Source organism: Phyllobates terribilis, unplaced genomic scaffold (assembly GCF_046119375.1).
Source record: "Phyllobates terribilis strain yellow unplaced genomic scaffold, ASM4611937v1 Scaffold_298__1_contigs__length_2340664, whole genome shotgun sequence".
Lineage (NCBI taxonomy): Eukaryota > Metazoa > Chordata > Amphibia > Anura > Dendrobatidae > Phyllobates > Phyllobates terribilis.
Window position 1 is genome coordinate 282,626 of NW_027363058.1, and position 26,183 is coordinate 308,808.

Sequence of the window (26,183 nt, forward strand, 5' to 3'; positions counted from 1 at the left end):
CGCCATAAGCAACAGTTTAACAGAATGCCACAGACTAATCAACCAAACTTTTTGGGTTGGGTTCTCTTTTATAGTCTGCAGGCATTAAATGAAAGAAGTCAGTGTTCCAGCAGAAGGAGACAACGTTTCAGAAAAGGCATTGTAGCAAACCAAAAAAGAAATTTTAAGCGCAGCAGAGTAACCAGCGCACATACCTGTTAGCTCAGGTGAGTTTAAAAGGCTGCTGTTGATAACAAGGGCATTTGCTAAATAGATGGTGTGTGTGCAACAATATACTGAAAGGTCAATTATATTGTGCAGCTTATCTCACCACCTGTAGTTATTTAGGTGAAAGCTCCAAAATGCTTGCCTAATATGTCTGTTTATCCAAAAGGAAGTAAAAAGGGAGAGCTAGAAAGATAGCATTGCATCACATTACATGGCAATGCAATGCACAGTTGCTGAAGTTGAACCAAAATGAGCTTGTAATCTGGCTTCTGCAACTTTGAACATGAAAAATCCAATGAGGAGAAGAAAAGCAAAGCCAAAGAGTCCATCCCAAAATCCGACAAACAAGCAAAATGAACAAAAAACATTGAATTCAATTCTTTCTGATTTTAGAAACTGCATTAAAGAAGGGGTGCACCGGTTCTGGAGATACTGCAATACCAGGTCAATGCGTGGAGTGGACAGAGCAAGCTCTTTTTCCATCTCCCTGTTCTAAAAATCCATTTAATATATGGTCCCCAGATAGGGGACGTATCAGATATTAAACTGATAAGAACAGATACTACACTTGATCTTAGCCAAAAGGCCGAGAAGCGATAACCAGAATTGGTTTCAAACTACGGAGCCACCCAAGGATCCTGAAAAGTCCATTTGTGGAGATGAGCTCCTGGACTCCCGTTAAGAAGACATGTTGTCAACCTCTAGATCCCTTACATGCCTGCACTTTTCGGCTTGCTGCTGCTGCAATCCACGCGTTTTAGATCTGCATAACTCCACCTCTTTAAACACAGCACCTTCACCCCCTGCTGTTCCCACCCGCCTCAACACCGTTGGAAGGGAGGAGAACCAATTAAGGCGGGGGGTGGGGTGGAACGAGCAGCTGTCTACCCTTAGCAGGAGGGCTCCTGATTACATACCTCTCCTGCTGCTGCTGCTGCTGGCTGTCCAGCAGCAGACTGAAGGTGGCTGCTGCTGTGCACAGGTATATAAAGGCTCAGAGCCTATTATGACACGCGCAGCCAGCGTTCCATTGCCACATTCCATCTACTGCAGGCAGGATACCTGGCTGGCTGAATGTCGCTGAGAAGCTCACAGAGACCGCCATAAGCAACAGTTTAACAGAATGCCACAGACTAATCAACCAAACTTTTTGGGTTGGGTTCTCTTTTATAGTCTGCAGGCATTAAATGAAAGAAGTCAGTGTTCCAGCAGAAGGAGACAACGTTTCAGAAAAGGCATTGTAGCAAACCAAAAAAGAAATTTTAAGCGCAGCAGAGTAACCAGCGCACATACCTGTTAGCTCAGGTGAGTTTAAAAGGCTGCTGTTGATAACAAGGGCATTTGCTAAATAGATGGTGTGTGTGCAACAATATACTGAAAGGTCAATTATATTGTGCAGCTTATCTCACCACCTGTAGTTATTTAGGTGAAAGCTCCAAAATGCTTGCCTAATATGTCTGTTTATCCAAAAGGAAGTAAAAAGGGAGAGCTAGAAAGATAGCATTGCATCACATTACATGGCAATGCAATGCACAGTTGCTGAAGTTGAACCAAAATGAGCTTGTAATCTGGCTTCTGCAACTTTGAACATGAAAAATCCATTGAGGAGAAGAAAAGCAAAGCCAAAGAGTCCATCCCAAAATCCGACAAACAAGCAAAATGAACAAAAAACATTGAATTCAATTCTTTCTGATTTTAGAAACTGCATTAAAGAAGGGGTGCACCGGTCCTGGAGATACTGCAATACCAGGTCAATGCGTGGAGTGGACAGAGCAAGCTCTTTTTCCATCTCCCTGTTCTAAAAATCCATTTAATATATGGTCCCCAGATAGGGGACGTATCAGATATTAAACTGATAAGAACAGATACTACACTTGATCTTAGCCAAAAGGCCGAGAAGCGATAACCAGAATTGGTTTCAAACTACGGAGCCACCCAAGGATCCTGAAAAGTCCATTTGTGGAGATGAGCTCCTGGACTCCCGTTAAGAAGACATGTTGTCAACCTCTAGATCCCTTACATGCCTGCACTTTTCGGCTTGCTGCTGCTGCAATCCACGCGTTTTAGATCTGCATAACTCCACCTCTTTAAACACAGCACCTTCACCCCCTGCTGTTCCCACCCGCCTCAACACCGTTGGAAGGGAGGAGAACCAATTAAGGCGGGGGGTGGGGTGGAACGAGCAGCTGTCTACCCTTAGCAGGAGGGCTCCTGATTACATACCTCTCCTGCTGCTGCTGCTGCTGGCTGTCCAGCAGCAGACTGAAGGTGGCTGCTGCTGTGCACAGGTATATAAAGGCTCAGAGCCTATTATGACACGCGCAGCCAGCGTTCCATTGCCACATTCCATCTACTGCAGGCAGGATACCTGGCTGGCTGAATGTCGCTGAGAAGCTCACAGAGACCGCCATAAGCAACAGTTTAACAGAATGCCACAGACTAATCAACCAAACTTTTTGGGTTGGGTTCTCTTTTATAGTCTGCAGGCATTAAATGAAAGAAGTCAGTGTTCCAGCAGAAGGAGACAACGTTTCAGAAAAGGCATTGTAGCAAACCAAAAAAGAAATTTTAAGCGCAGCAGAGTAACCAGCGCACATACCTGTTAGCTCAGGTGAGTTTAAAAGGCTGCTGTTGATAACAAGGGCATTTGCTAAATAGATGGTGTGTGTGCAACAATATACTGAAAGGTCAATTATATTGTGCAGCTTATCTCACCACCTGTAGTTATTTAGGTGAAAGCTCCAAAATGCTTGCCTAATATGTCTGTTTATCCAAAAGGAAGTAAAAAGGGAGAGCTAGAAAGATAGCATTGCATCACATTACATGGCAATGCAATGCACAGTTGCTGAAGTTGAACCAAAATGAGCTTGTAATCTGGCTTCTGCAACTTTGAACATGAAAAATCCAATGAGGAGAAGAAAAGCAAAGCCAAAGAGTCCATCCCAAAATCCGACAAACAAGCAAAATGAACAAAAAACATTGAATTCAATTCTTTCTGATTTTAGAAACTGCATTAAAGAAGGGGTGCACCGGTCCTGGAGATACTGCAATACCAGGTCAATGCGTGGAGTGGACAGAGCAAGCTCTTTTTCCATCTCCCTGTTCTAAAAATCCATTTAATATATGGTCCCCAGATAGGGGACGTATCAGATATTAAACTGATAAGAACAGATACTACACTTGATCTTAGCCAAAAGGCCGAGAAGCGATAACCAGAATTGGTTTCAAACTACGGAGCCACCCAAGGATCCTGAAAAGTCCATTTGTGGAGATGAGCTCCTGGACTCCCGTTAAGAAGACATGTTGTCAACCTCTAGATCCCTTACATGCCTGCACTTTTCGGCTTGCTGCTGCTGCAATCCACGCGTTTTAGATCTGCATAACTCCACCTCTTTAAACACAGCACCTTCACCCCCTGCTGTTCCCACCCGCCTCAACACCGTTGGAAGGGAGGAGAACCAATTAAGGCGGGGGGTGGGGTGGAACGAGCAGCTGTCTACCCTTAGCAGGAGGGCTCCTGATTACATACCTCTCCTGCTGCTGCTGCTGCTGGCTGTCCAGCAGCAGACTGAAGGTGGCTGCTGCTGTGCACAGGTATATAAAGGCTCAGAGCCTATTATGACACGCGCAGCCAGCGTTCCATTGCCACATTCCATCTACTGCAGGCAGGATACCTGGCTGGCTGAATGTCGCTGAGAAGCTCACAGAGACCGCCATAAGCAACAGTTTAACAGAATGCCACAGACTAATCAACCAAACTTTTTGGGTTGGGTTCTCTTTTATAGTCTGCAGGCATTAAATGAAAGAAGTCAGTGTTCCAGCAGAAGGAGACAACGTTTCAGAAAAGGCATTGTAGCAAACCAAAAAAGAAATTTTAAGCGCAGCAGAGTAACCAGCGCACATACCTGTTAGCTCAGGTGAGTTTAAAAGGCTGCTGTTGATAACAAGGGCATTTGCTAAATAGATGGTGTGTGTGCAACAATATACTGAAAGGTCAATTATATTGTGCAGCTTATCTCACCACCTGTAGTTATTTAGGTGAAAGCTCCAAAATGCTTGCCTAATATGTCTGTTTATCCAAAAGGAAGTAAAAAGGGAGAGCTAGAAAGATAGCATTGCATCACATTACATGGCAATGCAATGCACAGTTGCTGAAGTTGAACCAAAATGAGCTTGTAATCTGGCTTCTGCAACTTTGAACATGAAAAATCCAATGAGGAGAAGAAAAGCAAAGCCAAAGAGTCCATCCCAAAATCCGACAAACAAGCAAAATGAACAAAAAACATTGAATTCAATTCTTTCTGATTTTAGAAACTGCATTAAAGAAGGGGTGCACCGGTCCTGGAGATACTGCAATACCAGGTCAATGCGTGGAGTGGACAGAGCAAGCTCTTTTTCCATCTCCCTGTTCTAAAAATCCATTTAATATATGGTCCCCAGATAGGGGACGTATCAGATATTAAACTGATAAGAACAGATACTACACTTGATCTTAGCCAAAAGGCCGAGAAGCGATAACCAGAATTGGTTTCAAACTACGGAGCCACCCAAGGATCCTGAAAAGTCCATTTGTGGAGATGAGCTCCTGGACTCCCGTTAAGAAGACATGTTGTCAACCTCTAGATCCCTTACATGCCTGCACTTTTCGGCTTGCTGCTGCTGCAATCCACGCGTTTTAGATCTGCATAACTCCACCTCTTTAAACACAGCACCTTCACCCCCTGCTGTTCCCACCCGCCTCAACACCGTTGGAAGGGAGGAGAACCAATTAAGGCGGGGGGTGGGGTGGAACGAGCAGCTGTCTACCCTTAGCAGGAGGGCTCCTGATTACATACCTCTCCTGCTGCTGCTGCTGCTGGCTGTCCAGCAGCAGACTGAAGGTGGCTGCTGCTGTGCACAGGTATATAAAGGCTCAGAGCCTATTATGACACGCGCAGCCAGCGTTCCATTGCCACATTCCATCTACTGCAGGCAGGATACCTGGCTGGCTGAATGTCGCTGAGAAGCTCACAGAGACCGCCATAAGCAACAGTTTAACAGAATGCCACAGACTAATCAACCAAACTTTTTGGGTTGGGTTCTCTTTTATAGTCTGCAGGCATTAAATGAAAGAAGTCAGTGTTCCAGCAGAAGGAGACAACGTTTCAGAAAAGGCATTGTAGCAAACCAAAAAAGAAATTTTAAGCGCAGCAGAGTAACCAGCGCACATACCTGTTAGCTCAGGTGAGTTTAAAAGGCTGCTGTTGATAACAAGGGCATTTGCTAAATAGATGGTGTGTGTGCAACAATATACTGAAAGGTCAATTATATTGTGCAGCTTATCTCACCACCTGTAGTTATTTAGGTGAAAGCTCCAAAATGCTTGCCTAATATGTCTGTTTATCCAAAAGGAAGTAAAAAGGGAGAGCTAGAAAGATAGCATTGCATCACATTACATGGCAATGCAATGCACAGTTGCTGAAGTTGAACCAAAATGAGCTTGTAATCTGGCTTCTGCAACTTTGAACATGAAAAATCCATTGAGGAGAAGAAAAGCAAAGCCAAAGAGTCCATCCCAAAATCCGACAAACAAGCAAAATGAACAAAAAACATTGAATTCAATTCTTTCTGATTTTAGAAACTGCATTAAAGAAGGGGTGCACCGGTCCTGGAGATACTGCAATACCAGGTCAATGCGTGGAGTGGACAGAGCAAGCTCTTTTTCCATCTCCCTGTTCTAAAAATCCATTTAATATATGGTCCCCAGATAGGGGACGTATCAGATATTAAACTGATAAGAACAGATACTACACTTGATCTTAGCCAAAAGGCCGAGAAGCGATAACCAGAATTGGTTTCAAACTACGGAGCCACCCAAGGATCCTGAAAAGTCCATTTGTGGAGATGAGCTCCTGGACTCCCGTTAAGAAGACATGTTGTCAACCTCTAGATCCCTTACATGCCTGCACTTTTCGGCTTGCTGCTGCTGCAATCCACGCGTTTTAGATCTGCATAACTCCACCTCTTTAAACACAGCACCTTCACCCCCTGCTGTTCCCACCCGCCTCAACACCGTTGGAAGGGAGGAGAACCAATTAAGGCGGGGGGTGGGGTGGAACGAGCAGCTGTCTACCCTTAGCAGGAGGGCTCCTGATTACATACCTCTCCTGCTGCTGCTGCTGCTGGCTGTCCAGCAGCAGACTGAAGGTGGCTGCTGCTGTGCACAGGTATATAAAGGCTCAGAGCCTATTATGACACGCGCAGCCAGCGTTCCATTGCCACATTCCATCTACTGCAGGCAGGATACCTGGCTGGCTGAATGTCGCTGAGAAGCTCACAGAGACCGCCATAAGCAACAGTTTAACAGAATGCCACAGACTAATCAACCAAACTTTTTGGGTTGGGTTCTCTTTTATAGTCTGCAGGCATTAAATGAAAGAAGTCAGTGTTCCAGCAGAAGGAGACAACGTTTCAGAAAAGGCATTGTAGCAAACCAAAAAAGAAATTTTAAGCGCAGCAGAGTAACCAGCGCACATACCTGTTAGCTCAGGTGAGTTTAAAAGGCTGCTGTTGATAACAAGGGCATTTGCTAAATAGATGGTGTGTGTGCAACAATATACTGAAAGGTCAATTATATTGTGCAGCTTATCTCACCACCTGTAGTTATTTAGGTGAAAGCTCCAAAATGCTTGCCTAATATGTCTGTTTATCCAAAAGGAAGTAAAAAGGGAGAGCTAGAAAGATAGCATTGCATCACATTACATGGCAATGCAATGCACAGTTGCTGAAGTTGAACCAAAATGAGCTTGTAATCTGGCTTCTGCAACTTTGAACATGAAAAATCCAATGAGGAGAAGAAAAGCAAAGCCAAAGAGTCCATCCCAAAATCCGACAAACAAGCAAAATGAACAAAAAACATTGAATTCAATTCTTTCTGATTTTAGAAACTGCATTAAAGAAGGGGTGCACCGGTCCTGGAGATACTGCAATACCAGGTCAATGCGTGGAGTGGACAGAGCAAGCTCTTTTTCCATCTCCCTGTTCTAAAAATCCATTTAATATATGGTCCCCAGATAGGGGACGTATCAGATATTAAACTGATAAGAACAGATACTACACTTGATCTTAGCCAAAAGGCCGAGAAGCGATAACCAGAATTGGTTTCAAACTACGGAGCCACCCAAGGATCCTGAAAAGTCCATTTGTGGAGATGAGCTCCTGGACTCCCGTTAAGAAGACATGTTGTCAACCTCTAGATCCCTTACATGCCTGCACTTTTCGGCTTGCTGCTGCTGCAATCCACGCGTTTTAGATCTGCATAACTCCACCTCTTTAAACACAGCACCTTCACCCCCTGCTGTTCCCACCCGCCTCAACACCGTTGGAAGGGAGGAGAACCAATTAAGGCGGGGGGTGGGGTGGAACGAGCAGCTGTCTACCCTTAGCAGGAGGGCTCCTGATTACATACCTCTCCTGCTGCTGCTGCTGCTGGCTGTCCAGCAGCAGACTGAAGGTGGCTGCTGCTGTGCACAGGTATATAAAGGCTCAGAGCCTATTATGACACGCGCAGCCAGCGTTCCATTGCCACATTCCATCTACTGCAGGCAGGATACCTGGCTGGCTGAATGTCGCTGAGAAGCTCACAGAGACCGCCATAAGCAACAGTTTAACAGAATGCCACAGACTAATCAACCAAACTTTTTGGGTTGGGTTCTCTTTTATAGTCTGCAGGCATTAAATGAAAGAAGTCAGTGTTCCAGCAGAAGGAGACAACGTTTCAGAAAAGGCTTTGTAGCAAACCAAAAAAGAAATTTTAAGCGCAGCAGAGTAACCAGCGCACATACCTGTTAGCTCAGGTGAGTTTAAAAGGCTACTGTTGATAACAAGGGCATTTGCTAAATAGATGGTGTGTGTGCAACAATATACTGAAAGGTCAATTATATTGTGCAGCTTATCTCACCACCTGTAGTTATTTAGGTGAAAGCTCCAAAATGCTTGCCTAATATGTCTGTTTATCCAAAAGGAAGTAAAAAGGGAGAGCTAGAAAGATAGCATTGCATCACATTACATGGCAATGCAATGCACAGTTGCTGAAGTTGAACCAAAATGAGCTTGTAATCTGGCTTCTGCAACTTTGAACATGAAAAATCCAATGAGGAGAAGAAAAGCAAAGCCAAAGAGTCCATCCCAAAATCCGACAAACAAGCAAAATGAACAAAAAACATTGAATTCAATTCTTTCTGATTTTAGAAACTGCATTAAAGAAGGGGTGCACCGGTCCTGGAGATACTGCAATACCAGGTCAATGCGTGGAGTGGACAGAGCAAGCTCTTTTTCCATCTCCCTGTTCTAAAAATCCATTTAATATATGGTCCCCAGATAGGGGACGTATCAGATATTAAACTGATAAGAACAGATACTACACTTGATCTTAGCCAAAAGGCCGAGAAGCGATAACCAGAATTGGTTTCAAACTACGGAGCCACCCAAGGATCCTGAAAAGTCCATTTGTGGAGATGAGCTCCTGGACTCCCGTTAAGAAGACATGTTGTCAACCTCTAGATCCCTTACATGCCTGCACTTTTCGGCTTGCTGCTGCTGCAATCCACGCGTTTTAGATCTGCATAACTCCACCTCTTTAAGCACAGCACCTTCACCCCCTGCTGTTCCCACCCGCCTCAACACCGTTGGAAGGGAGGAGAACCAATTAAGGCGGGGGGTGGGGTGGAACGAGCAGCTGTCTACCCTTAGCAGGAGGGCTCCTGATTACATACCTCTCCTGCTGCTGCTGCTGCTGGCTGTCCAGCAGCAGACTGAAGGTGGCTGCTGCTGTGCACAGGTATATAAAGGCTCAGAGCCTATTATGACACGCTCAGCCAGCGTTCCATTGCCACATTCCATCTACTGCAGGCAGGATACCTGGCTGGCTGAATGTCGCTGAGAAGCTCACAGAGACCGCCATAAGCAACAGTTTAACAGAATGCCATAGACTAATCAACCAAACTTTTTGGGTTGGGTTCTCTTTTATAGTCTGCAGGCATTAAATGAAAGAAGTCAGTGTTCCAGCAGAAGGAGACAACGTTTCAGAAAAGGCATTGTAGCAAACCAAAAAAGAAATTTTAAGCGCAGCAGAGTAACCAGCGCACATACCTGTTAGCTCAGGTGAGTTTAAAAGGCTGCTGTTGATAACAAGGGCATTTGCTAAATAGATGGTGTGTGTGCAACAATATACTGAAAGGTCAATTATATTGTGCAGCTTATCTCACCACCTGTAGTTATTTAGGTGAAAGCTCCAAAATGCTTGCCTAATATGTCTGTTTATCCAAAAGGAAGTAAAAAGGGAGAGCTAGAAAGATAGCATTGCATCACATTACATGGCAATGCAATGCACAGTTGCTGAAGTTGAACCAAAATGAGCTTGTAATCTGGCTTCTGCAACTTTGAACATGAAAAATCCAATGAGGAGAAGAAAAGCAAAGCCAAAGAGTCCATCCCAAAATCCGACAAACAAGCAAAATGAACAAAAAACATTGAATTCAATTCTTTCTGATTTTAGAAACTGCATTAAAGAAGGGGTGCAACGGTCCTGGAGATACTGCAATACCAGGTCAATGCGTGGAGTGGACAGAGCAAGCTCTTTTCCATCTCCCTGTTCTAAAAATCCATTTAATATATGGTCCCCAGATAGGGGACGTATCAGATATTAAACTGATAAGAACAGATACTACACTTGATCTTAGCCAAAAGGCCGAGAAGCGATAACCAGAATTGGTTTCAAACTACGGAGCCACCCAAGGATCCTGAAAAGTCCATTTGTGGAGATGAGCTCCTGGACTCCCGTTAAGAAGACATGTTGTCAACCTCTAGATCCCTTACATGCCTGCACTTTTCGGCTTGCTGCTGCTGCAATCCACGCGTTTTAGATCTGCATAACTCCACCTCTTTAAACACAGCACCTTCACCCCCTGCTGTTCCCACCCGCCTCAACACCGTTGGAAGGGAGGAGAACCAATTAAGGCGGGGGGTGGGGTGGAACGAGCAGCTGTCTACCCTTAGCAGGAGGGCTCCTGATTACATACCTCTCCTGCTGCTGCTGCTGCTGCTGGCTGTCCAGCAGCAGACTGAAGGTGGCTGCTGCTGTGCACAGGTATATAAAGGCTCAGAGCCTAATATGACACGCGCAGCCAGCGTTCCATTGCCACATTCCATCTACTGCAGGCAGGATACCTGGCTGGCTGAATGTCGCTGAGAAGCTCACAGAGACCGCCATAAGCAACAGTTTAACAGAATGCCACAGACTAATCAACCAAACTTTTTGGGTTGGGTTCTCTTTTATAGTCTGCAGGCATTAAATGAAAGAAGTCAGTGTTCCAGCAGAAGGAGACAACGTTTCAGAAAAGGCATTGTAGCAAACCAAAAAAGAAATTTTAAGCGCAGCAGAGTAACCAGCGCACATACCTGTTAGCTCAGGTGAGTTTAAAAGGCTGCTGTTGATAACAAGGGCATTTGCTAAATAGATGGTGTGTGTGCAACAATATACTGAAAGGTCAATTATATTGTGCAGCTTATCTCACCACCTGTAGTTATTTAGGTGAAAGCTCCAAAATGCTTGCCTAATATGTCTGTTTATCCAAAAGGAAGTAAAAAGGGAGAGCTAGAAAGATAGCATTGCATCACATTACATGGCAATGCAATGCACAGTTGCTGAAGTTGAACCAAAATGAGCTTGTAATCTGGCTTCTGCAACTTTGAACATGAAAAATCCAATGAGGAGAAGAAAAGCAAAGCCAAAGAGTCCATCCCAAAATCCGACAAACAAGCAAAATGAACAAAAAACATTGAATTCAATTCTTTCTGATTTTAGAAACTGCATTAAAGAAGGGGTGCAACGGTCCTGGAGATACTGCAATACCAGGTCAATGCGTGGAGTGGACAGAGCAAGCTCTTTTCCATCTCCCTGTTCTAAAAATCCATTTAATATATGGTCCCCAGATAGGGGACGTATCAGATATTAAACTGATAAGAACAGATACTACACTTGATCTTAGCCAAAAGGCCGAGAAGCGATAACCAGAATTGGTTTCAAACTACGGAGCCACCCAAGGATCCTGAAAAGTCCATTTGTGGAGATGAGCTCCTGGACTCCCGTTAAGAAGACATGTTGTCAACCTCTAGATCCCTTACATGCCTGCACTTTTCGGCTTGCTGCTGCTGCAATCCACGCGTTTTAGATCTGCATAACTCCACCTCTTTAAACACAGCACCTTCACCCCCTGCTGTTCCCACCCGCCTCAACACTGTTGGAAGGGAGGAGAACCAATTAAGGCGGGGGGTGGGGTGGAACGAGCAGCTGTCTACCCTTAGCAGGAGGGCTCCTGATTACATACCTCTCCTGCTGCTGCTGCTGCTGCTGGCTGTCCAGCAGCAGACTGAAGGTGGCTGCTGCTGTGCACAGGTATATAAAGGCTCAGAGCCTAATATGACACGCGCAGCCAGCGTTCCATTGCCACATTCCATCTACTGCAGGCAGGATACCTGGCTGGCTGAATGTCGCTGAGAAGCTCACAGAGACCGCCATAAGCAACAGTTTAACAGAATGCCACAGACTAATCAACCAAACTTTTTGGGTTGGGTTCTCTTTTATAGTCTGCAGGCATTAAATGAAAGAAGTCAGTGTTCCAGCAGAAGGAGACAACGTTTCAGAAAAGGCATTGTAGCAAACCAAAAAAGAAATTTTAAGCGCAGCAGAGTAACCAGCGCACATACCTGTTAGCTCAGGTGAGTTTAAAAGGCTGCTGTTGATAACAAGGGCATTTGCTAAATAGATGGTGTGTGTGCAACAATATACTGAAAGGTCAATTATATTGTGCAGCTTATCTCACCACCTGTAGTTATTTAGGTGAAAGCTCCAAAATGCTTGCCTAATATGTCTGTTTATCCAAAAGGAAGTAAAAAGGGAGAGCTAGAAAGATAGCATTGCATCACATTACATGGCAATGCAATGCACAGTTGCTGAAGTTGAACCAAAATGAGCTTGTAATCTGGCTTCTGCAACTTTGAACATGAAAAATCCAATGAGGAGAAGAAAAGCAAAGCCAAAGAGTCCATCCCAAAATCCGACAAACAAGCAAAATGAACAAAAAACATTGAATTCAATTCTTTCTGATTTTAGAAACTGCATTAAAGAAGGGGTGCACCGGTCCTGGAGATACTGCAATACCAGGTCAATGCGTGGAGTGGACAGAGCAAGCTCTTTTTCCATCTCCCTGTTCTAAAAATCCATTTAATATATGGTCCCCAGATAGGGGACGTATCAGATATTAAACTGATAAGAACAGATTTTTTGATTGAATATATCTTTTATTAGCACAAAAAATAAGTTAACAGACAGTGTACAGTGCCGCAGCCCAGTACACACAGAATTCTACATCATATTTACATAGCATGAGGATACGACGCACTAACTAGACACATCACACCCCTATGCTACACAAAACACTCAATCTGAAAGAAAAAGCATGTCAATCAATACAGTACGACGAACCGTGATAAGGGATGGGGATTGGGAAAAAGGGGATGGGGAGGGGAAAATCACAGGCCCGAAGCTTTATTGAAAGACAAGACACATAAGGGGAGAGGGGGAGGAGGGGTTTAGTCCTCGTCCTCGTCCTCCGGACCGTCCATGATGGAATAGTCTCTGAGCAGGCTGTGGATCAGCCTGCGGCAGTCCTGGATGGACATCCTCTCCCTCCTCAAGATGAGCCGGTTCCTGGCGACCCAAACGGCATCCTTGAAGCAGTTCATAAGGCGCCAAGCCTCCTGGATGGCTCCGACGGTATGAACCCCAGGGAAGAGTCCGTAAAGCACAGAATGGTGCGATAGGCTCGCCCTGGGGACAGAGTTCCTCAGGTCGTCCTCAAGTGCAGTCAATAGGCGCTGTGCAAATCCGCAGTCCCAAAAAGTGTGCAAAGATGTTTCCTCCACGAAGGGGCACCTTGGGCAGTACCGGGTCTTGCACAGGTTCCGGGCATGCATGAATGACCGGACGGGCAGTCCGCCCTGAATCGCCATCCACGACAAGTCCTTGTGCCCGTTGGTCAGCCTGTCAGACGACACATTTGTCCACACAGTCTCCAGCGTGTCCTGGTGAAGTCCTGTAATGTTCTCCACGTCATCCTTGGCTCTGATTAGCTTGTGGATAGTTTTGGGCTTCCACAAGTCGGGCTTGAGTCCCTCCAGTTGATGCTCCCCCACAAATCGAACGACGTCTCCGTAGAACCATGGCGTCGTCCAGTTGTAGGGGAAGGAGCTGTCCCACTTGTCCCAGCCGAGTTGCCTCCAAAGAGGAAGCAGGAAGAAGCGAGACATGGACCTGCCCGCGGAGCCATTCTTGACTTGCAAAGTCCGGCGGACACAATCACACACAAAAGAGGATCGCAGGAGGGTGGGGATATCTGGAACGCCCTTCCCACCCTTGCGAGGCTCCTTGTACATGACGGCCCGCCTGACTCTGTCCATCTTGGATCCCCAGACAAAGTGAAACACTGTCCTGGTAATGGCCCTGCACACAGTGACGTGTGGGGGCCAGGCCTGCGCCGTGTACTGCAAGACGGGCAGGACCTCATTACGCAGGACGAGTGCCTTACCCTCACAAGTGAGGTGTCTGAGGCTCCAGAGTCCGATCCGTTGCTTCACCTTGGCCAAGCGTTCTTGCCAGGACTTGAGGGCCGCTCCTTCCTTCCCGAACCAGACTCCCAGCACCTTGAGGAAATCCGGTTGAATGTTGAAGGGGAAGGGGGCGGAGGAGGCCGGCTGCCAATCCCCGAAGAGCATGGCTTCCGACTTCCTGCAGTTGACTTTGGCCCCTGAAGCCCGGCCGAACCTCTCACACGTCTGGACGAGGGCGTCGACTGAACCACGATCAGCGCAGAAGACGGTGACGTCGTCCATGTAGAGCGAGCACTTGACCTCGTGTCGTCCCGGACCCGGTGCGGTGATCCCTCTGATCTCTCCATTCTGCCGGATAGCCTCTGCGAAGAGTTCTATAACACAAACAAAAAGAAGAGGTGATAGAGGGCAGCCTTGTCTGACCCCAGAGAGGACAGGGAAGGGGTCAGTCTTCCAGCCGTTCACCAACACCGAGCTGTGGATATCAAAATACATCAGACGGACATACGAACAAAACATGTTACCCAAACCTAACCGGTGCAGAGCTCGGCCCATGAACTCGTGGGAAACCCGGTCGAAGGCCTTCTCCTGATCCAAGGAGACCAGGGCCGCGTGTGCGCGGCGGACCTTGATGTACTCGACCGTGTCCCGCACGAGAGCGAGGCTGTCTGCGATGCGACGTCCAGGGATGCCGCAGGTCTGGTCCGGGTGGATGATCCGTCCGATGACCGTCTTAAGTCGTGTCGCCATCGTCTTGGCCAGGATCTTGTAGTCCACGTTGAGCAGAGTGATGGGACGCCAATTCCTCAGGTCGCACCTCTCTCCCTTCCGCTTGTACAGGATCGTGACCATTCCTTCCCTCAAAGATGGAGGCATTCTACCCTCCACCACCATCTCCTCGTACAGGTCCAACAGGTCCGGACAGATGAGGTCTCCCAGCGCTACATAGAGCTCCGCTGGAAGACCATCACTGCCCGGGGTCCTTCCGGTCCTAAAGGATTTAGCGGCAGAGAGCAATTCGCCCACCATCAGAGGTTTGTCCAAGGCTGCCGTGCCTGCAGGATCAAGATGGTTAGTGATACCTGACAGGAACTTATCAGCAGCGTCGGGGTCGGTAGTCTTGTGGGAGTAGAGTTCGCTGTAGAAGTCGCTGACGACCCTCATCACGTCCTCCTTCCCACGTCGCATGTTTCCGCTCTCGTCTCGCAGCTCGTTCAGGGGCGTGTGACCGGCATGAAGTTTCCTGAAAAAGAATGAGTTACATTTCTCACCCTTCTCCAGATTCTCCACTTTGGAACGGAAGATGATTCGCTTGGACTCCTCCTCAAAGTGCCTTTTCAGGCTCTTCTTGGTCTCCTCCAGCTCCTCCCTCACGTCCCAGCCGCAGTGAAGAAGGTCCTGCAGCGACCGCAGCTCGCGCTGCAGCCCTCTGAAGTCCCTCCTCTTCTCACACGCCTGTTGTCGACCCTTGGCCTGAAAGAAACAGCGAAACTCAAGTTTAACATATTCCCACCAATCAGAGACTGTTTGGAAGCTACCCTTGTAGGACTGCCACATTGCGTAGGCTGCTCTCAGCTCCTCCACGACTTCATCCTGAGCCAGCAGAGCACAATTCAGCTTCCAGGAGCCGGGGCCGGACGGAAAACCGTCGCCGAGGACACCTTGTAAGTGAATGGCTCTGTGGTCGGAGAAGAAGCAGGAGACCATCGAGTGCCTACTCTGCCTGACTGCCCGAGAGGTGAACACAAAGTCAATCCTGGAGCGGAGTGAGCCATCGGGTCGGCTCCACGAATAGTTCGTGGAGCCTCTCCCCATGGAGCCCACCACGTCCTGAAGAGAGGCCTCGGTTACCATCTCGATGAGCAGCTTGGACGTGATGTCCAACTTGGCAGATGTGCCAGAACTACGACCGTCCTCCTCGATGGGGCAGTTGAAATCCCCGGCCATCACTAAGGTCCTGGTGGTGGCAAGCTGAAGCCGCAGGGTCTGGAAAAGCTCCAAACGCTCATTCTTCAGTGGGGACGCATACACGTTGATGAACCTGACAGGTTCTCCCGCCCAGTTGCCATCTACAACAAGAGCCCTGCCGCAGATGAGCTCCTGGACGGACTCAAGCGTGAATGCGCCCCCCCTGATCAGAATTGCGACCCCCGCAGACTTGCAGTCACCCCCACCGGACCAGTAGGATGGACCGTGGGACCACTCCCTGGCCAGATGTTTGAAGGACCTAGAGGAGGGAAGGGAACATTCCTGCAACATATAAACATCACACAACTGGGAAGTAAGGAAGGCATAAATAGTCTGACGTCTGAACTTGTCCTTGATGCTCCTGACATTAATGGAAAATAAGTTAATATTAGCCATCATGTAGGGAAAAAAGAAAAAGTTAGCGCAGGCAATACACCTTAGTTACCACTCCGGTCGGGTGGTCCCTCGTCGGTGTTGACTGCTGGTGACGGGATCACCAGCAGGCCCTCTTCCTCCATCTGGTCAAGCAGCGCGGCCTCGATCTCGGCGACCACCAGTTCCTCCTCTTCTGGCTCGGCCACCAGGGTCTCAACCATGTGCTCCATCTCTTCTGGCTCAGGGAGGGTATCCTCCTTTTTGCCTACGAAATCCAGAATCTTCTTTTTGGAGGATTCAGTAGCAGGGCTGTCCTCCACCTTCCTCTTTCCCCGGGTTGGAACTGGGGAGACAAGAAGGGGAAAATCCTCCTCGGAATAGATAGCGGCGGGTGGAGGAAAGGTTAATTCCACCGCTACCATGGTCTGGGGAGGGAGAGTGGCTGCCGGGGCAGGGGAAAGGACACCTTCTGAGGAGTAGGGGAAGGAGGAAGTGGAATCCTCAGCAGGGGTGGCCGGGGTGGGGGGGTGATTGGACGGGGGTGGCAGGGGGAGGGATCGAGAGAGGGGTGACAGAACTCTTACCCTCCTTTGACTTTTTCTTCTGCTTCGGAGCTGCTGGGACCGTCGCTGGGGCTTTGGCCACCGACTCCTTGACCGCTTTGGCCTTGGTCGTCTCGGCCTTGGCCGCTGGGGCCTTGGTCGTCGCGTCCTTGACCTTCACAGGCCTGGTCGTCGGGGCCTTGTCCTCCGTAGCTGGGGTCGTCGCAACCACCGATGCCCAGGATCTCTCACGCCTGGGGCAATCCTTGTACAGATGAGCCGCCAGCCCACACAGGTTGCAGGACGTCTTCTTCGGGCAGTCCTTCGAGCTGTGTCCCGTCACTCGACAAATCCTGCAGGCATCCTCCTTGCAGTCCTTCATCTCGTGGCCATTCTTGCCGCATCTCCTGCAGTTCCGCGGCATGTCCGGGTAATAGATGAGGCCGTAGGAGTTGCCCAGGGAGAATGTCGGGGGCAGGTGCCGAAGTCCGTCTGAGTACGCCAGGTCCCTGTGAAGTCTAACGGTCACCGACCACTTACCTGTCCAGAAGCCGACTCCATTCAGGATGTGAGATGGTTCCTTCACAACCAAACAGAAGCGTCTCAGGAAGGTACAGATGTCTTGGCCTGGGGTGTGCGGGTTGCGCATGGAGACCGTGATCCTCCTTTCATCCCTCTGGATAGGGCAGCTACCTGTAAAGGCAGAGAAAGAATTATCCGGTCCTTTTGCGCTTACCATTTCCCAGAACCTCCTGCAGGTGTTCACAGTGGCGAAGGTGACGAAGAAGATCCCCGTCAAGAAGGTCTGGATGCTGAGGGTGTCCGACCTGGAGAAGCCTCGATCCAGCAGCATCTTCTGGCAGAACACGTCCGAGGACATGTCCGGCACCCTCCCATCCACTTCCTTCAGCTTCAGGGCCACCGTCTGCCGCATCCATGGCTCCAGGGCTGGAGCTTCGTGGCGGGGCTTCTGGGGTCCCTTCTGCTGGCCAGTCGTGGAGGCAGAGTCCTTGGGGTCAGAATCGGCTCCTGGCTGGGCCCTCCTGGCTGTCCCCAGCTCCAGGCTCTTCTTTTCGGCCTTCCTCGCAGCGCTTGCCATGGCTTTCCTCCTGCAGTTACTTCTTGGAGCTGGATCTGGAACTCTTCCCGGAATGGGTGGAGCTATGCAGATTCTTCTCCCGTCGTGTTCTGGACAAATTCCCTGAAAGGTCTTTGTCTCGATGATTTTCTTCCTCGAAGATTCCACAGGACAGCCCGATTCTTCTCCGAGTCTTCGTCTTCTTCTGGATTCTTTAGAGCTTCTTCCTCCCACCGATATCCGCCTTCGTTCTCCGATGTCAGCTGGGCTCCGAAGCTCTTCTCCTTCCGAGTTCGATCGCTCTCGTCAAGTGTAGATCGTAGCTCTTGTGTTCTTAAAAGAACAGATACTACACTTGATCTTAGCCAAAAGGCCGAGAAGCGATAACCAGAATTGGTTTCAAACTACGGAGCCACCCAAGGATCCTGAAAAGTCCATTTGTGGAGATGAGCTCCTGGACTCCCGTTAAGAAGACATGTTGTCAACCTCTAGATCCCTTACATGCCTGCACTTTTCGGCTTGCTGCTGCTGCAATCCACGCGTTTTAGATCTGCATAACTCCACCTCTTTAAACACAGCACCTTCACCCCCTGCTGTTCCCACCCGCCTCAACACCGTTGGAAGGGAGGAGAACCAATTAAGGCGGGGGGTGGGGTGGAACGAGCAGCTGTCTACCCTTAGCAGGAGGGCTCCTGATTACATACCTCTCCTGCTGCTGCTGCTGCTGGCTGTCCAGCAGCAGACTGAAGGTGGCTGCTGCTGTGCACAGGTATATAAAGGCTCAGAGCCTATTATGACACGCGCAGCCAGCGTTCCATTGCCACATTCCATCTACTGCAGGCAGGATACCTGGCTGGCTGAATGTCGCTGAGAAGCTCACAGAGACCGCCATAAGCAACAGTTTAACAGAATGCCACAGACTAATCAACCAAACTTTTTGGGTTGGGTTCTCTTTTATAGTCTGCAGGCATTAAATGAAAGAAGTCAGTGTTCCAGCAGAAGGAGACAACGTTTCAGAAAAGGCATTGTAGCAAACCAAAAAAGAAATTTTAAGCGCAGCAGAGTAACCAGCGCACATACCTGTTAGCTCAGGTGAGTTTAAAAGGCTGCTGTTGATAACAAGGGCATTTGCTAAATAGATGGTGTGTGTGCAACAATATACTGAAAGGTCAATTATATTGTGCAGCTTATCTCACCACCTGTAGTTATTTAGGTGAAAGCTCCAAAATGCTTGCCTAATATGTCTGTTTATCCAAAAGGAAGTAAAAAGGGAGAGCTAGAAAGATAGCATTGCATCACATTACATGGCAATGCAATGCACAGTTGCTGAAGTTGAACCAAAATGAGCTTGTAATCTGGCTTCTGCAACTTTGAACATGAAAAATCCAATGAGGAGAAGAAAAGCAAAGCCAAAGAGTCCATCCCAAAATCCGACAAACAAGCAAAATGAACAAAAAACATTGAATTCAATTCTTTCTGATTTTAGAAACTGCATTAAAGAAGGGGTGCACCGGTCCTGGAGATACTGCAATACCAGGTCAATGCGTGGAGTGGACAGAGCAAGCTCTTTTTCCATCTCCCTGTTCTAAAAATCCATTTAATATATGGTCCCCAGATAGGGGACGTATCAGATATTAAACTGATAAGAACAGATACTACACTTGATCTTAGCCAAAAGGCCGAGAAGCGATAACCAGAATTGGTTTCAAACTACGGAGCCACCCAAGGATCCTGAAAAGTCCATTTGTGGAGATGAGCTCCTGGACTCCCGTTAAGAAGACATGTTGTCAACCTCTAGATCCCTTACATGCCTGCACTTTTCGGCTTGCTGCTGCTGCAATCCACGCGTTTTAGATCTGCATAACTCCACCTCTTTAAACACAGCACCTTCACCCCCTGCTGTTCCCACCCGCCTCAACACCGTTGGAAGGGAGGAGAACCAATTAAGGCGGGGGGTGGGGTGGAACGAGCAGCTGTCTACCCTTAGCAGGAGGGCTCCTGATTACATACCTCTCCTGCTGCTGCTGCTGCTGGCTGTCCAGCAGCAGACTGAAGGTGGCTGCTGCTGTGCACAGGTATATAAAGGCTCAGAGCCTATTATGACACGCGCAGCCAGCGTTCCATTGCCACATTCCATCTACTGCAGGCAGGATACCTGGCTGGCTGAATGTCGCTGAGAAGCTCACAGAGACCGCCATAAGCAACAGTTTAACAGAATGCCACAGACTAATCAACCAAACTTTTTGGGTTGGGTTCTCTTTTATAGTCTGCAGGCATTAAATGAAAGAAGTCAGTGTTCCAGCAGAAGGAGACAACGTTTCAGAAAAGGCTTTGTAGCAAACCAAAAAAGAAATTTTAAGCGCAGCAGAGTAACCAGCGCACATACCTGTTAGCTCAGGTGAGTTTAAAAGGCTGCTGTTGATAACAAGGGCATTTGCTAAATAGATGGTGTGTGTGCAACAATATACTGAAAGGTCAATTATATTGTGCAGCTTATCTCACCACCTGTAGTTATTTAGGTGAAAGCTCCAAAATGCTTGCCTAATATGTCTGTTTATCCAAAAGGAAGTAAAAAGGGAGAGCTAGAAAGATAGCATTGCATCACATTACATGGCAATGCAATGCACAGTTGCTGAAGTTGAACCAAAATGAGCTTGTAATCTGGCTTCTGCAACTTTGAACATGAAAAATCCAATGAGGAGAAGAAAAGCAAAGCCAAAGAGTCCATCCCAAAATCCGACAAACAAGCAAAATGAACAAAAAACATTGAATTCAATTCTTTCTGATTTTAGAAACTGCATTAAAGAAGGGGTGCACCGGTCCTGGAGATACTGCAATACCAGGTCAATGCGTGGAGTGGACAGAGCAAGCTCTTTTTCCATCTCCCTGTTCTAAAAATCCATTTAATATATGGTCCCCAGATAGGGGACGTATCAGATATTAAACTGATAAGAACAGATACTACACTTGATCTTAGCCAAAAGGCCGAGAAGCGATAACCAGAATTGGTTTCAAACTACGGAGCCACCCAAGGATCCTGAAAAGTCCATTTGTGGAGATGAGCTCCTGGACTCCCGTTAAGAAGACATGTTGTCAACCTCTAGATCCCTTACATGCCTGCACTTTTCGGCTTGCTGCTGCTGCAATCCACGCGTTTTAGATCTGCATAACTCCACCTCTTTAAACACAGCACCTTCACCCCCTGCTGTTCCCACCCGCCTCAACACCGTTGGAAGGGAGGAGAACCAATTAAGGCGGGGGGTGGGGTGGAACGAGCAGCTGTCTACCCTTAGCAGGAGGGCTCCTGATTACATACCTCTCCTGCTGCTGCTGCTGCTGGCTGTCCAGCAGCAGACTGAAGGTGGCTGCTGCTGTGCACAGGTATATAAAGGCTCAGAGCCTATTATGACACGCTCAGCCAGCGTTCCATTGCCACATTCCATCTACTGCAGGCAGGATACCTGGCTGGCTGAATGTCGCTGAGAAGCTCACAGAGACCGCCATAAGCAACAGTTTAACAGAATGCCATAGACTAATCAACCAAACTTTTTGGGTTGGGTTCTCTTTTATAGTCTGCAGGCATTAAATGAAAGAAGTCAGTGTTCCAGCAGAAGGAGACAACGTTTCAGAAAAGGCATTGTAGCAAACCAAAAAAGAAATTTTAAGCGCAGCAGAGTAACCAGCGCACATACCTGTTAGCTCAGGTGAGTTTAAAAGGCTGCTGTTGATAACAAGGGCATTTGCTAAATAGATGGTGTGTGTGCAACAATATACTGAAAGGTCAATTATATTGTGCAGCTTATCTCACCACCTGTAGTTATTTAGGTGAAAGCTCCAAAATGCTTGCCTAATATGTCTGTTTATCCAAAAGGAAGTAAAAAGGGAGAGCTAGAAAGATAGCATTGCATCACATTACATGGCAATGCAATGCACAGTTGCTGAAGTTGAACCAAAATGAGCTTGTAATCTGGCTTCTGCAACTTTGAACATGAAAAATCCAATGAGGAGAAGAAAAGCAAAGCCAAAGAGTCCATCCCAAAATCCGACAAACAAGCAAAATGAACAAAAAACATTGAATTCAATTCTTTCTGATTTTAGAAACTGCATTAAAGAAGGGGTGCAACGGTCCTGGAGATACTGCAATACCAGGTCAATGCGTGGAGTGGACAGAGCAAGCTCTTTTCCATCTCCCTGTTCTAAAAATCCATTTAATATATGGTCCCCAGATAGGGGACGTATCAGATATTAAACTGATAAGAACAGATCAGGTTTCAACATATTTTATTAAGTGCGTAAAAGATGGTTTACAATCAAAAACAACAACACAAACAGTACATTATTAAAACACAGAATTCCACCCATAAAAACCCCATATACGATTGGCATCCCTTCTCCCAATACATTTCACATCCCTCAAGTAATAAATATACATCTGGCTAAAAGCAATTTTAAGACAATCCTTCACAGAAATAGCGTCACGTTTAAAAAGTAAAATATTGCGTGCCTTCCAAAGGGCGTCTTTAAAACAGTTAATCATACACCAACATATACAATACTGTTGAGGGGTCGGACATTTAAAAAGGCCATATAAAACATATTCATGGTTAAAATCTCTTAAACCGCAAGTCCATTTTAAAAGAATCCCAACTTTGTGCCAAAGTTCCTGTGCAAATGGGCAATTCCACATAAGGTGCAAGGTGGTTTCGTCATAAACACATGAGTCTCTGGGGCATTTTGCTCTGGCCACCAGGCCTCTCCTGTGTTGAAATTCTCTGGTGGGGAGGCACTGGTGGACCACCATCCATGCGATGTCCTTATGTCCATTTGCTAAGAATTTCCCGAAGACATTCTTCCAAACTTGCTTCGATCTCTCTTCTGAGAAATTTACTATGGGGGTCACATCTTCATTCCTCCTCAGAAAAGATAAAAGCTTCTTGCGGTCTTTAAAAATGTCCATATTAAAATCACCAAGGCTATAAAATCGAACAGTCTTTTCTAAGATTGCTTGGTGTTTGGGGGGGCATAGTAAAACAGGGGAATTCAACGACAACTTAAACCATCTTTTAAAAATCATCCCACAAGTATATTTTAAAAAATAACTTAGCGCACTATTACCATTAAAATGTTTGAAACAAAAGCAGAAATAATTTAAATACAAATAAATATGTAAGTCGGGAACATCCCTTCCGCCGTTCATTTTATTCTTCCTCATTATTTCTCTCCTTAATTTTTCCATTTTGGAGTTCCATAAAAACATAAAGATCATCCTAGTCATTTTTTTAATTAAAACATCAGAGGGGGGGTACACCATAGCTATATACAGTATGAGGGGTAACAACACTGATTTTATAATTAAAATTTTCCCCTCCATTGTTAGGGACCTCAAACCCCAAAATGATATTTTCTTTGACATTTTTTCTATGACATTCTCCCAGCTTTGAGTTCCCACATTCTCCTCGTTAAAAACAACTCCAAGAATTTTTACATTGTCTCGTTTTATAGTGAGCTGCGGGAGTTGGGCGGTGTCCCAGGATCCCAAAGTCAGACATTCAGATTTATTTAAATTAAGTTTAAACCCGGATGCCTGGGAAAAAAATTCAATGCGCAACACCGCCCTCCGGAGGGAAGCAGGGTCCACGCACACAACCGTCACGTCATCCATGTAGCCAAAGACTCTCACATCACTGCCACCTCCGCCAGGAACAGGAACCCCTCTAATCACTTTGTCTTTCCTTATTGCGCTCAGCAGGGGCTCCATGGCGCAGATGAACAGGATGGGCGACAAGGGGCATCCCTGCTTCACTCCGGACTCAAGGGGAACTCCATCTGTTAAAAAGCCATTAAGAGAAATTTGACTAAAACAATTTTTATATAAAATCTTAATACAATTTAAAAGCATATTAGGGATACCCATTCTTTTTAAAACTCTAAAAAGAAATCTATGAGAGACTCTATCGAAAGCTTTTTCAAAATCTAGGGCTAAAAGAGCTACATTTTGACCCCGGTCTCTGGAATACCAAATTACATCCCTTAATACGTTTAAAACCTCTGAAATACTTCTGCCTGGTACACTACAAACCTGCTCAGACTGGATTAGTTTGGCAATGACATTCCTGAGCCGGTTTGCAACCACCTTAGCAAGTACCTTGTAATCAACGTTTAGGAGAGTTATGGGTCTCCAATTCGCTAGAGCACTGCGATCACCTTTTTTATATATCAAAAACACCACTCCTCTCCTCCACGAAAATGGCAACTGTTCACAAATAAAAACTTCTTTAAAAAGCATAAAAAGGTCCTCTTTTAAAATGTCCCAAAAAGTAAGATAAAACTCTACAGGTAGTCCATCACACCCAGGTGCTTTGCCCTTAGAGAAACTTTTAAAAACATAAAATAATTCCTCTAAAACAATATCGCGTTCTAAAAACTCCTGGTCTGTAAAATTTAACTTAAAATCGAGATCATTAAGAGCATCAGATAAAAAGGACTCATCTATACACTTTTTACTAAAAAGATGCTTATAAAAGTTAAAAGTAGCATTCAACATTCCCTGCATAGATGTTTCACCCTCTAGATTTGTGATCACTTCTCTTTTATCCATGACTTTTTTGAAGAAGAAGCGAGAGCACTTCTCCCCCTCCTCCAAGTGCTGCACTCTAGAGTTAAAAATAATCTCTTTCCCCTTTGTGTCTATGCAGTTCTGGATTTCAGTTTTTAGGCTAGCAATATCATCTCCCACCTCCACCCCTAGCTCTTTGAATTTAAAAAGTGTTTGTAGTTTGGTATTAAGATCACTAAAACATCTTTTTTTCTCTCTAGCTTTACGTCTCCCTGCTTTTATAAAAAACATTCTGACTTTTTTTTTCAAATTTTCCCACCAGGTTACCATAGGGGCATCAAAAGGTTTTTGTCGCCGCCAGGCTTGATAGGCTTTACCAAAGTCTTGTCGAATCAGAGGGTCCTCCAGCAGGTAAGTACTTAGACGCCAGAGGCCCCTGTTGACCCTCTGTTCATCCCGGTATTCTAGGTGCACCTCCAAGCCCTTATGGTCAGAAAATATATTTGATGTTAAAACACATTTTACAGGGTTAAAATCATCTGATAGGAAAATAAAATCGATCCTGGAGGACACCCCTCTTCCGGACCACGTATAACCAGGGTCCGTCGGCAGGAGTGACCTCCACGCATCGCATAATTTAAAATCAGTTATAAAATCTTTCAATAGATGACATGACTTATCCAATTTGCGTAAAGGGTCACCCCCCGCTCGTTGTTCACTAGCACAAAGACAATTAAAATCACCCCCTACGATCAGGGGAGATGACCCAGTACAGTACAATGGCAATATCCCAAATAAATTAATTCTCTCTTGCTTATCAGGGGGAGCATAAATATTCATTACACGTAGGGTAAAACCATTAAATTTAAAATGCACTAAAACCACTCTGCCTGGTACTATTTCTGTGACAGCATTTACAGTAATATTTCTCCCACGACAGAGGAAGCCCACCCCCGCTGACTTGTTGTCATTGGAGCCAGACCAGATGGAGGGCCCCAGTCTCCAATCTGTCTTGATGTCATTATAATTTAGTGCATGTTGTATCCCGCATTCCTGTAATAAACATATGTCAAAGTCAGTGGTTTCTAAGTACTTAAATAGAGCAGCCCTACGAACTGGGCTCTTTAATGACCTCACATTCAGTGAGACAAGTCTTAATGTCGGCATTCATAGGTCAGGGTGGTGGATCTTCCATGAGGACACCTGACTCAAAGCCCTGTATGTCAAATTGCTCCAGGACATCCGGGCTAGAGGACCCAAACGACTCGATATTCTGTGAGCCGGCGGTTGCCCCCTCGTAGGTCACGGTTCCCAGCCACATTCCAGGAGACGCTGGGGCTTCGACATTCCGTCTCTTTTTCGGGGCAGACTCCACTAGGTCACTGGTGCAGTCCTCCTCTTCCTCCACCTCCTCCAGGGGGAGAGACTGGTCCATCAGGATAAGATCACCAACACCGATTCCCTGATGTTCGCCACCTAGAAGCAAAGCCCCCTCATCTGGCTGGCTAATCGCCCTGGAAGATCCTGAGGCCATCGCTGCGTGGTCCCCTGTAGCCAACCGCACAGGGGCACCACCCTCCAGCCCAACAGGATCGGTATCGGGAACCATCGACACGGAGGGTACCCTCCCAGAAGGAGGATCCCTCCGCTCCGGTCCATGCGAGGAACGCCCATCGTTAAGGGACTTCGATGCAGGGGCCACCCCAGAGGGGCCTCCGGCTCCCTGCTCCATCCCAGCCTTCTCGCCCTTCGAACCGCCCTCCGACGCCGGCCCGCCAGTGAAGACCGGCGGGCGCATCGGCTCAGCTGC

General features: G+C 46.8%; 13 non-coding genes and 1 pseudogene across 13 annotated transcripts; all 14 read right to left on the reverse strand.

Moving 5' to 3' along the window:
• Window positions 1-614: 614 nt before the first annotated feature.
• LOC141220629 (U2 spliceosomal RNA) lies at window positions 615-805 on the reverse strand. The gene has a single exon (XR_012288834.1). It is a non-coding gene; the product is annotated as a U2 spliceosomal RNA (small nuclear RNA).
• Window positions 806-1,920: 1,115 nt separating this feature from the next.
• Window positions 1,921-2,111, reverse strand: LOC141220497 (U2 spliceosomal RNA). The gene has a single exon (XR_012288704.1). It is a non-coding gene; the product is annotated as a U2 spliceosomal RNA (small nuclear RNA).
• Window positions 2,112-3,226: 1,115 nt separating this feature from the next.
• LOC141220498 (U2 spliceosomal RNA) lies at window positions 3,227-3,417 on the reverse strand. Its single transcript, XR_012288705.1, has one exon. It is a non-coding gene; the product is annotated as a U2 spliceosomal RNA (small nuclear RNA).
• Window positions 3,418-4,532: 1,115 nt separating this feature from the next.
• LOC141220499 (U2 spliceosomal RNA) lies at window positions 4,533-4,723 on the reverse strand. Its single transcript, XR_012288706.1, has one exon. It is a non-coding gene; the product is annotated as a U2 spliceosomal RNA (small nuclear RNA).
• Window positions 4,724-5,838: 1,115 nt separating this feature from the next.
• LOC141220501 (U2 spliceosomal RNA) lies at window positions 5,839-6,029 on the reverse strand. The gene has a single exon (XR_012288708.1). It is a non-coding gene; the product is annotated as a U2 spliceosomal RNA (small nuclear RNA).
• Window positions 6,030-7,144: 1,115 nt separating this feature from the next.
• LOC141220502 (U2 spliceosomal RNA) lies at window positions 7,145-7,335 on the reverse strand. The gene has a single exon (XR_012288709.1). It is a non-coding gene; the product is annotated as a U2 spliceosomal RNA (small nuclear RNA).
• A 1,115-nt stretch (window positions 7,336-8,450) lies between these two features.
• On the reverse strand, window positions 8,451-8,641 carry LOC141220503 (U2 spliceosomal RNA). Its single transcript, XR_012288710.1, has one exon. It is a non-coding gene; the product is annotated as a U2 spliceosomal RNA (small nuclear RNA).
• A 1,115-nt stretch (window positions 8,642-9,756) lies between these two features.
• On the reverse strand, window positions 9,757-9,946 carry LOC141220641 (U2 spliceosomal RNA). Its single transcript, XR_012288846.1, has one exon. It is a non-coding gene; the product is annotated as a U2 spliceosomal RNA (small nuclear RNA).
• A 1,118-nt stretch (window positions 9,947-11,064) lies between these two features.
• LOC141220642 (U2 spliceosomal RNA) lies at window positions 11,065-11,254 on the reverse strand. Its single transcript, XR_012288847.1, has one exon. It is a non-coding gene; the product is annotated as a U2 spliceosomal RNA (small nuclear RNA).
• Window positions 11,255-12,372: 1,118 nt separating this feature from the next.
• On the reverse strand, window positions 12,373-12,565 carry LOC141220657 (U2 spliceosomal RNA). Its single transcript, XR_012288862.1, has one exon. It is a non-coding gene; the product is annotated as a U2 spliceosomal RNA (small nuclear RNA).
• A 5,559-nt stretch (window positions 12,566-18,124) lies between these two features.
• On the reverse strand, window positions 18,125-18,202 carry LOC141220729 (U2 spliceosomal RNA; annotated as a pseudogene).
• A 1,115-nt stretch (window positions 18,203-19,317) lies between these two features.
• LOC141220504 (U2 spliceosomal RNA) lies at window positions 19,318-19,508 on the reverse strand. The gene has a single exon (XR_012288711.1). It is a non-coding gene; the product is annotated as a U2 spliceosomal RNA (small nuclear RNA).
• Window positions 19,509-20,623: 1,115 nt separating this feature from the next.
• On the reverse strand, window positions 20,624-20,814 carry LOC141220505 (U2 spliceosomal RNA). Its single transcript, XR_012288712.1, has one exon. It is a non-coding gene; the product is annotated as a U2 spliceosomal RNA (small nuclear RNA).
• Window positions 20,815-21,929: 1,115 nt separating this feature from the next.
• LOC141220719 (U2 spliceosomal RNA) lies at window positions 21,930-22,118 on the reverse strand. Its single transcript, XR_012288907.1, has one exon. It is a non-coding gene; the product is annotated as a U2 spliceosomal RNA (small nuclear RNA).
• Window positions 22,119-26,183: the final 4,065 nt, after the last annotated feature.